General features: G+C 37.1%; 1 protein-coding gene across 2 annotated transcripts in view; it reads right to left on the bottom strand.

Annotated features, from left to right (window-relative positions):
• CNTNAP5 (contactin associated protein family member 5) overlaps positions 1–12,014 on the bottom strand; it is a 741,254-nt gene that overhangs the window by 255,025 nt on the left and 474,215 nt on the right. The window lies entirely within an intron of this gene.

Genomic DNA, 12,014 nt, shown 5'->3' with positions numbered 1-12,014 from the left:
TGAATTTTTTATTAATAAAATAAAATGACATTATCTTATTTCTGTACATCCAGAGCTCAGTACGGTACCTAAAACAGAGCAGACGTCCAATCCAGCTGAGTCCATTTTGACTTAACAACATTCATTGAATTCCTAATATGTGTCAATAGCGTGTTTGCCACCTGACAACAGACCATGAATGAGGCAATCAGTATGTGCCATAGAAAGCTCACAGCCTGGCTGTAGCCACAAATTTGGTTACGTGCACAGAGAGAGGGGCAGACACGGGTGCCTTGAAATAGGGTACTTTGACCAATATGCAGATATGAGAAATTTATAAGTCTCATTACAGTAACATGAATGAATTCAGTGGCGTGTAAAGGAGGCATCTGCTGTCTCATGCATGAGAATGTAGAATGTCATCTGATGTTTTAGACAAAATGCTATAGCTCAGAGGAGCAGGTACCTATCCTATTACGTCATCCTCCCATGCTTAAAACACTTCAGTGGCTCTCAACAGCTTTAAAGATATAGCACCAGCTCCTCACCTTAGCCAACATGCTCCTGTGACTAATGCTTCATCCCAGAAATATGAAGCTGCACTTTGTCATGATCAAGTGTGAGGGGTGCCTCAGATAATTCATTACCAATAAAATTCTAAAGCTTGAGAGGGTTTGATTTTTTATAAATTAGAGTGAATCCAAGGTTATCCTTGTACTCCTATAATTCTCTCTTGCAGTCATGCACACTTTCGGAACCAGAGGTAAATGGGGGAGTCATAGTTTGCATCATATATACAGAGCATAACATATAGCTTATTTCTGTTTGCTCAAACCTAACACACCTGGGTGTGTGCCATACATATGAAAGTCAGCTCTTATGTGTATTATCCCTCCCACCACCCTACACTTCCAAGATGGCAACAGTGTGAAAGGAGGCGTTGCTTTCACATGCAGGGTAAATACCACACAGGCAACAAATGTGAGAGTTACACAGTGGTTAAGAACATGAGCCCTGGAATCAAATTGGGTGGTTTTGCATCACAAGGCTACTGCTTACACTTACTTATGGGAACTGGGAGAAGCCACTTCTCCTGTTGTAGGCAACCCCTAAGATATCTTTTTATTTATTTATTTATTTATTTATTTATTTATTTATTTATTTATTTGACAGAGAGAGAGAGAGACAGCGAGAGCAGGAACACAAGCAGGGGGAGTGGGAGAGGGAGAAGCAGGCTTCCCGCTGAGCAGGGAGCCCGATGTGGGACTCGATCCCAGGACCCTGGGATCACGACCTGAGCCGAAGGCAGATGCTTAACGACTGAGCCACCCAGACGCCCCAACCCCTAAGATATCTTATCCACATCCTTGCATTCAAATTTTGTTCCTGAATTAATGCCCTCCTTTTGAGTGCAGGCTGGACTGATGGATGTGCCTCTAACAGATTATGATAGAGGTGATAGATAGCATTTCCAAGACTAGATTTTAAAAAGTTCGTGGCCTCCATCTTGGGTGCTCCTGGATCACTCGCTGTCAAAGAAGCCAACTGCTCTGTCCAGAGGCTGCCCTGGAAGAGGTCCACATGAGTGAGCTTGGAGGCTTCTGGGCATGCCATGTGAGTGAGCCCTGAAGCAGACTGCCACAGTCAAACACCAAAATGACTGTAGTTCTGGTTGACATCTTAATTGCAGCTCCATGAGAGATTGAGACAGAACCACCCATCTAAGTTGTTCAAGGACCCAGGGAAACTATGAGGTAATAATATCTATTGTTTCCAGATGCCAAGTTTTGCTATAAGTCATTAGGCAGCAATAGATAGGTAATAAACTCTGAAAGAATTAATATTTTCATGGGGCTATAAGAAACAGCTTACCTCATACAACTAGTAAGGATTCAAAAATATACTCACAAGATAATCACAAGGATCCTTATGAAAAACCAACAGGTCCCACCACCCTTCTGCAAAGAAGATGACTTTTAGTTCTTAGTTCATTCTTTTGGTATTGACTATTTGTATTTCTGAATAGCATGTCCAAACTGCAATTTCTTGGTTTATTTTCATTTATACAGTTTTTTATTCACTTACTAACATAAAGATAAGAATTTGGCTTTTTCTTTACCCCCCACATCCAAAGAATTTTCTATCCCCCATACCTCCAATATAGTTGTATTGTAATTTTAGTTAGATCAATGGATACCGTTTACAGTGATGTGACAACATACATGCCACTCACAAACAGCAAATCTTATAATGTGATTATTTTTCCTTTTCTCAAACAAATGTAGTTTTTCTCGAAATTAATAACTGCCTTATTCTCCTGTTTGCCTAGTTGTCTATATATTGGTAACAAATAATTCACTAACAAATCTCTAAAATGCCTCCCAAAATAGTCATGTAACAACTAATATAAATGGATGTCTAAGGGGAGAGAGAGAGAAAGAAAGGGGGAGAGGGTACAGAGATGAACGCTAGAACTTTCTGGATATTTATATTTTAAATTTTGGAAAAAAAAGTATTTTAAATAATTTAAAAAATCAAATATAATAAAAAAGAGCAATTCCTAAACATTGAAAGGAAATTAAAACAAATTAACTAAAAATTATTTCAAATGATACTGACATTCAGTAGTTTTTTTTTTTTAAAGATTTTATTTATTTATTTGAGAGAGAATGAGAGAGAGCACATGAGAGTGGGGAGGGTCAGAGGGAGAAGCAGACTCCCTGCCGAGCAGGGAGCCTGATGCGGGACTCGATCCCAGGACTCCAGGATCATGACCTGAGCCGAAGGCAGTCGCTTAACCAACTGAGCCACCCAGGCGCCCTCAGTAGTTTCTTTTTAACTCTTTATTATAGAATGTTTGAAATTTATGTAAAGAATGCAGAGTAATAAAATGAACCTGATTTTATCATATTATTATGTTTGGCTAATCTTGCTTCATCTATATTCCCAGTGTATCAGTTATCCATTGCCAAATAACAAACTATTCCAAAACTGACTTAAAACAACAATCGTTCCAAGATTCTACAGGTCTTGGCTAATCTGGGCAGTTTCTGGTAAGGCTCAGAATGTCTTGTGATGCCTGCCCATTCATCTGCACTTAGCTGCTAGGTCAGCGGGGCTTGTTGGGGTGCATTTGTTCTCCCTGTGTGGCCTCTCATACTCTCACAAGCAAATTCCCATTGGTAAAGTCTCCAAGATCAAGAAGATGGTGAGCAATTGTCAGGTCTCTGATTGCATGTTTGCTGATGCAACTTTGACCAAAGCAAATCACTTAGTAAACCAAAATCCATATAGAGCATTGCAAGGGCCTAAAAGGAAATGGAGTGGACTGTATCATGTTTGACTTCATGGAACAGGATCACATAGCCATGTAATGGGAGTATAAAAAAAGCCCTTTTATTTTACTAAGGCGTTAATATTTGGGGACTGATTACTACCTTAGTTAGCCTACCATTGCTAATGTACTTTCTCCCGAAATTTTGGTTCAGTTACAGGGAGATACCTAAGGGCAAAGCCTGGTAACGAGCATCCCCACTTATAAATACTACAAATAAACTCATAAAACATAAGGAATTTGCCCAAAAACATACCAGTTGTTAAGTTGCTGATCTAATTCTATCATTCTTTCTTGATTTATTAGTAGGAATATTTTATAAAAATGAAACATTCCTGATCAATTATTATTTTACCATAAACTACAAGATTGTATGAAAAAGGCAAGATGCTTCTTCTTTAATTTATCAGTTTCAAAATACTGAAATTGTCCCCTAGTATCCTCCCAAGCGAAAAATGAAAATACTTTTAGTTTCATTATAAACTCATAAATTTACATATATTGAAAACAGTAATTTGATTAGTAGGAAATAGTACGATATATCAGAAAAAAATAACAAAAGTCTTAAAATATATTAAATAGTTTTCTTGTTAAATAATGTTGGTATTGGGGCACCTGGGTGGCTCAGTTGGTTAAGCAACTGCCTTCGGCTCAGGTCATGATCCTGGAGTCCCGGGATTGAGTCCCGCATCGGGCTCCCTGCTTGGCAGGGAGTCTGCTTCTCCCTCTGACCCTCTTCCCTCTCGTACTCTCTGTCTCTCATTCTCTCTCTCTCAAATAAATAAATAAAATCTTTAAAAAAAAATAATGTTGGTATTGATTTATTAAACTATTATATGTATCAAGAACAATTAATAACTAATTATGTTGTTAATGACAACAGAAGCTAAAATTTTACCATAAAATAAAAATATAAAATGTAAAAAAATATATAATTCTGAAATTTTAATTTGAGTTGGTGGTATCAATATGAACTCATTATTTAATTGTTTTAATGATGTATTTTCATATTTGGACTACTGAAAGTACTAGAAGCACCCTAATGCACAGATTGTGGTCTCTAAACACATTTTCCCACTAAAATGAAGAAGGGTTTTACTGAGTTTATGTTTGGAATAAAATGATATTAGAATGCTTCCTTTGCTTGAAAATAAGAAAGCTATCAAAATTAGAGTATCTCAAAAATGGCACAGGAGCTAATTTGTGGAAGAATTTGAGTACCAAAAGGACTAATGACCACATTTATATATTTGAAGATATACAATCTATTAGTTCTTTTATCTATTATCTATCTATCTATCTATCTATCTATCTATCTATCTATCTATCTGTCTATCTACCTATCATTGATCTAATCTGTGTAAGTACATTGGTCACCTCTGGAGGATTTTAGAGAATAAAGTCCTATTTTAAAAATTGAAAATATTACAGATCATAACCTTCCTTTCTTGTATGGAATATATTTGATGGTAACTTAATATTCCATAAAAATGTAAGTTGATAGAGAACTTTTTAGTGGATGGATTAGATTAACAATACCCAAACTCACAGATCAATCTAAACATTCTCTAAAGTGATTATAAAGGTGTCTCTAATGTGATATAATCAGAAATACACAACACTACAAAGGGCTTGCCAAAAATTTGAAACTGATCTAATCAAACCCTGTGATTTAAACACTAATTTACAGAAAGAGGTAAAGAAATATGCTCACCCACACTCCAAAGATTCAATTAGCTAAATCCAGAATGTGGGAACATATGACTCAGTTTCTTAAAAAAATAAATAGTAAAGAGGAGATAGGGATGCAAGAGACATATCAATCAAACACTATGTGTGGACTTATAAAAAAAAAAAGACAAGCAGATAAAGTAAAATCAAATTTGGTAATCAGATGATATCAAGTAATTATTTTTAATTTTGGTTGGGTATGATAATGGTAGTATGCTTTTGTTGCAAAAAATAAAAAGGTCTTCTTTGTTGGAGATTCATACTGGGGTAGTTGTAATGAAATCATCAGTACACAATTTGTTTTTAAAATGTCTCATAATACGAAAGGAAGACCCATCTATTTGCTGCCTATTAGAGACTCATTTCAGATCTAAAAACCCATGCAGATTGGAAGTGAAGGGATGGAAAAATACTTATCACACAAAAGTGATAAGAAAGTGAAAAGAAAAGTGAAAAGAAGCTGGGGTAGCAATACTCACATTAGTCAAAATGACTTTAAAACAAAGACTGTAACAAGAGACAAAGAAAGACACTATATGATCATAAAGGGAATAATACAACGAGAAGATAGAACAATTGTAAATACTTACGCACCCAATATAGGAGCATCCAAATACAAAAATAACTGTTAAAGGAAGGAATTGATAGTAGTAGATGATTTTAACACCCCACTTATATCAATGGATAGATCCTCCAAACAGAAAGTCAACAAGGAAACAGTTTCTTTTTAAGATTTTATTGATTTATTTGAGACAGAGAATGAGAGAGAGAGCATGAGATGGGGGAGGGTAAAAGGGAAAAGCAGACTCACCGCTGAGCAGGGAGCCGAATGCGGGACTCGATCCCAGGACCCTGGGATCATGACCTGAGCTGAAGGCAGATGCTTAACCGACTGAGCCACTCAGGCGCCCCACAAATACATGGAATTTAAATAAGGTGCTACTAAACAATGAATGGGTCAACCAAGAAATCAAAGAGGAAATCAAGAAATACATGAAGACAAATTAAAATGAAAACACAATGGTCCAAAATCTTTGGGATGGAGCAAAAGTGTTTCTAAGAGAGAGGTTTATAGCAATACAGGCCTGCCTCAAGAAGCAAGATAATCTCAAATAAATGCCCTAACCTTAAACCTAAAGGAACTAGAAAAACAACAAACAAAACCCCAAACCACTAGAAGGAACGAAATAATAAAGATGAGAGCAGAGATAAGCAAAATAGAAACAAACAAACAGTGGAACAGATCAATGAAATCAAGAACTGGTTCTTTGAAAAGATCCACACAACTGATAAACCTTTAGCCAGACTTATAAAAAGAGAGAGAGAGAGGACTCAAATAAGCAAAATCAGAAATGAAAGAGGAGAAATAACAACCAACACCACTGGAATGTAAAGGATTATTAGAGAATATTATGAAAAATTATATGCGAACAAATTGGACAATCTAGAAGAAATTAATACATTCCTAGTAACATATAACTCCCCAAAACTGAATGAGGGAGAGAAAGAAAATTTGATCAGACTAATGACCAACAATGAAACTGAATCAGTTATCAAAAAACTCTCAACAAAAGTCCAGGACCAGATGGATTCAAAATTAAATTCAATCAAACATTTAAAGAATTATTAATACTTACTCTTCTCAAACTATTTCAAAAACAGAAGAGGAAGGAAGGATTTGAAATGCATTCTATGAAGCTACCATTGCCCTGATACCAAAACAATAAAGACATGACTAAATAAATAAATAAATAAAATAGAACTACAGGCCAATATCACTTATGAACATAGGTACAAAAATCCTCAGCAAAATATTAGCAAACTGAATCCAACAATACATTAAAAAAATCATTCATCGTGATTTATTCCTGGGATGCAAGAGTGATTCAATATTGCAAATCAATCAGGGCACCTGGGTGGCTCAGATGGTTAAGCGTCTGCCTTTGGCTCGGGTCATGATCTCCAGGTCCTGGGATCAAGCCCCGTGTCCAGCTCTCAGCTCAGCAGGGAGTCTGCTTCTCCTTCTCCTACTGCCTCTCACCCTGCTGTGCTCTCTCTGTCTCTATCTCAAATGAATAAATAAAATCTTTAAATAAAATATTGCAAATCAATCATCATGATATAGCATATCAATAAGAGAAAGGATAAAAATCATATGACATTTTCAATAGATGTAGAGAAAGCATGTGACAAAGTACAATATCCACTCATAATAAAAAATCCTTTGGGGTACCTGGGTGGCTTAACTGGTTGAGGCTATGACTCTTGATTTCAGGTCAAGTCATAATCTCAGGTTTTGAGATTTAGCCCCATGACTGGCTTTGCAATGACATGGAGCCTGCTTGAGATTCTCTCTTCCTTTCTCTCTGCCCCTCCCTGCCTGCTCAAACATACTCTCTCTCTCTTAAAAACAAAAACAAAAACAACAACAACAAAAAACCTAACAAAGTATGTTTAGAGGGAAAATACCACAACATACTAAAAGCCATATGTAAAAAAAAATCCACAGCTAATATCATACTCAATGGGGAAACCTGAGAGCTTTTCTCCTAAGATCAGGGACAAGACAGGAATATCCACACTCATCACTTTATTCAACATAGCCACAGCAATTAGACAAGAAAAAGAAATAAAAAAACATTTAAATTGTTAAGGAAGAAATAAAATTTCACTATTTGCAGAGGACAGGATACTATATTTAGAAAACCTTAAAGATTTCACCTAAACACTACTAGAACTAATAAATAAATTTAGTAAGGTCACAGGATACAAAATCAATACCCAGAAATCCATTGCATTCCTATATACTAATAATGAAGCATCAGAAAGAGAAATTAAAAAGCAATCCCATTTACAATTTTACCAAAAATAATAAAATATCTAAAAATAAATTTAACCAAGGAGGTGAAAGCCCTGTACTATGAAAAATATAAAACACTGATGAAAGAAATTGAAGATTACATGAACAAATACAAAGATATTCCATGCTTACAGATTGGAAGAACAAATATTGTTAAAATGTCCATACTACCCATAGCAATCTACAGATTTAATGCAATCTCTATCAAAATACCAACAGCATTTTTCCACAGAACTAGAACAAACAATCTTAAAATTTGTATGAAACCACAAGAAACCCTGAAATAGCCAAAGCAATCTTGAAAAAACAAAACAAAACAAAACAAAACTATAAGTATCACAATCCCAGATTTCAAGATACACTACAAAGGTGTAGTAGTCAAAACAACTATGGTACGAGCACAAAAAGAGACACATAGATCAATGGAGTAGAACAGATAGCTCATAAATAAACCCATGATTATATAGTTAATTAATCTTTGACAAATGAAGCAAGGATATGCAATGGGAGGGATGCCTGGGTGGCTCAGATGGTTAAGCCTTTGGCTCTGGTCATGATCCCAGGATCCTGGGATCGAGCCACACGTTGGGCTCCTGGCTCAGTGGGGACCCTGCTTCTCCCTCTCCTTCTGCCTCTCCCCCACTCATGTTCTCTCTCATTCTCTCTCTGTATCTCTGTGTCTCAAATGAATAAATAAAATCTTAAAAAAATAAAGAATATGCAATGGGAAAATTCTCTCCAAAAAATGGTGTTGAGAAATCTGGACAGCTACTTGCAAAATAATGAAACCAGATTCCTTTCTTACACTATACACAAAAATAAACTCAAAATGGATTAAAGACCTAAATGTGAGACCTGAAACCATAAAAATCCTGGACGAGCACATAGGCAATAATTTCTCTGACATGGGCTGTAGCGATATTTTTTCTAGATATGTCTCCTGAGGCAAAGGAAACAAAAGCAAAAATAAATTACTGGGGCCACATCAAAATAAAAAGCCTTTGCACAGCAAAGAAAATAACCAACAAAACTAAAAGACAACCTACTGAATGGGAGAAGGTATTTGCAAATGACATGTCTAATAAAACCAAATAATCCAATTAAGAATGGGCAGAAGACATAAAGAGACATTTCACCAAAGAAGACATAGAGATTTCCAATAGACACATGAAAAGATGCTCAACATCACTAATTATTAGGGAAATGAAAATCAAAACTACAATGAGATATCACCTCACAACCATCAGGATGGCTAAAATCAAAAATACATAAAACAACAAATATTGGTGAGAATGTGGAGAAAAAGGAACCCTCATGCACTGTTGGTGGGAATGCAAACTGATGCAGCCACTGTGAAAAACAGTATGCAATTTCCTCAGAAAATAAAATAAATAAATATAAATAAAATAAAATAAAAATAAAACTATCATATGATCCAATAATTCCACCACTGGGTATTTACCCAAAGAATATGAAAACACTAATTTGAAAAGATATATGCACTCTTATGTTTATTGCAGCATTATTTACAATAGCCAAATTATAGAAGCAGTCCAATTGTCCATTAGTAGATGAATGGATAAAGAAGATGTGGTATAGGGGCGCCCGGGTGGCTCAGTTGGTTAAGCGACTGCCTTCGGCTCGGGTCATGATCCTGGAGTCCCGGGATCGAGTCCCGCATCGGGCTCCCTGCTCGGCAGGGAGTCTGCTTCTCCCTCTGACCCTCCTCCCTCTCATGCTCTCTGTCTCTCATTCTCTCTCTCACAAATAAATCTTAAAAAAAAAAAAAAAGAAGATGTGGTATAGATACACAGTGCAAATTATTCCACCATAAAAAAAGAATGAAATCTTACCACTTACAACAATCTGGATGGATCTACAGAGTATAATTGTAAAAGTGAAATAAGTCAGTCAGAGGAAGACAAATACCATATGATTTCACTCATGCGGAATTTAAGAGAAAGAAAAAACAACCACAAATGAACAAAGATAAAAGAGACAACTCCAAAAATAAATTCTTTTATTTTTTAAGATTTTACTTATTTATTCAAGACACAGAGATACAGAGAGAGAGAGTAGGAGCAAGGGGAGAGGCAGAGGGAGAAGCAGGCTCCCCGCTGAGCCAGGAGCCGGACGTGGGGCTAGATCCCAGGACCCTGGAACCATGACCCAAGCCAAAGGCAGATACCCAACCATCTGAGCCACCCAGGCACCCCTCCAAAAATAAATTCTTAATGATATAGAGAACAAACTGCTGGTTACCAGAGGGGATGCAGGTGGAAGGATGGGTAAAATAGATGATGGGAAATAGATTAAGAGTACATTTATTGTGATGAGCACTGAATAATGTATTGAATTGTTGAACCAATATATTGTACACCTGAAACTAATAACTAATACAACACTGTTTTTCTAATATACTGGAATTAAAATTTAAAAAAATGCATTACTCCATCTTAAAAAAAAAAAGAAATGTCGGGAATAGTAACAACAAAAATTACAGCATATGGATAAATGTTGAAACTGAGGGAAGGGTTCAAAGAGAACAACTGTACTATTCTATCATTTTATGTGTGTTTGAAAAAGTCTCTCATAATAAATATTTTGTTTTAATATTTGGGAATTTCAGGTAATCTGTGGATTTCAACTTCTTTGAAAAATTATCCTCTGGATCTCTCTGACCTGCGGCAATATGAATGGTATGGTTTCCATCTGGTATACAGCTGTCTTCCTGGTCATACCACCATCATGCCAGGCATTCCCCTCTTTTTTTTTAATATTTATCTATTTATTTTAGAGAGAAAGAGAGACAGACAGCACAAGCAGGGGGTGGGGCTAGAGGGAAAGAATCCGAAACAGAGTCCCTGCTGAGTGCAAGACCCACTGGGGGCTCGATCCCCTGAGCCCAACCTGAGCCAAAATCAGGAGTCAGATGCTCAACCTACAGAACCACCCAGGAGTCCCGCCAGGCATTCCCTCTTAAAAATAGGTTTCTCAGGGCGCCTTGGTGGCTCAGTTGGTTAAGCCTCCAACTCTTGATTTCAGCTCAGGCCATGATCTCAGAGTCATGAGATCTAGCCCTGAATCAGGCTTTGCACTGGGCATGGAGCCTGCTTAGGATTCTCTCTCTGTCTCTTGCTCTGCTGCCCCCACAATCCCCACTCCCTCCCTATCTATCTCCCTCTCTCTCTAAAAGAAAAAAAAAAATGGCTTTCTCACTCAGCACAATTTTCTTGAAATACATTCAAGCTATTTCATGTATCAATAGTTTAATTTCTTAGTGGTTTACTATGATATGGATATACCACAATTTATTTAATATTCACCAAATGCCTTTCAAGTCAACTGAAGTTCATTTGGGTTTTCCAGTTTAGGGATATTTTGTTGTAGCATTTTAAGAAATTCTCCAGAGTGTTTTTTCCCCTTTAAATATTTTTAATAGCATGCAATTTTTTAAAGATTTTTTATTTATTTGAGAGAGAGAGAGGAGGGCACAAGAGTGGGGGGAGGGGCAGAGGAAAAGCAGGCTCCCCTCTGAGCTGGGAGCCAGATGCTGGGCTTGATCCCAGTACTCTGGGATCATGACCTGAGCAGAAGGCAAATGCTTACCCAACTGAGCCACCCAGGCGCCCCAATGTCATGCAATGTTTGATTCACTGATGCAATATATCTCTAATATCCCTGAGAATATTAATTATAATATAGTTTTGTTTTTGACATTTTTTCTCTCTGTGTACACAGTTTCTCCAAGTAGTGTGTGTGTGTGTGTGTGTGCGCGTGTGTGTGTATGTCTGTGTGTGTGTGCACATGTGTGTGTATGTCTGTGTGTGTGCACGTGTGTGTGTATGTCTGTGTGTGTGTGTGTGTGTGTGTGCTGGGATGTCACGTAATTTTCTATAGTCCCTCATTTTTTTTTTTAAAGATTTTATTTTTATTATTTATTTGACAGAGAGACACAGCGAGAGAGGGAACACAAGCAGGGGGAGTGGGAGAGGGAGAAGCAGGCTCCCTGCAGAGCGGGGAGCCCGACGCGGGACTCGATCCCAGGACCCCGGGATCATGACCTGAGCCGAAGGCAGTCGCTTAACCGACTGAGCCACCCAGGCGCCC

Source organism: Leptonychotes weddellii, chromosome 3, assembly GCF_054177405.1.
Source record: "Leptonychotes weddellii isolate Sample4059 chromosome 3, ASM5417740v2, whole genome shotgun sequence".
NCBI lineage: Eukaryota > Metazoa > Chordata > Mammalia > Carnivora > Phocidae > Leptonychotes > Leptonychotes weddellii.
The sequence above is the reverse complement of the archived record's forward strand: the minus strand, read 5'-3'. Positions and strand labels throughout refer to the sequence as shown.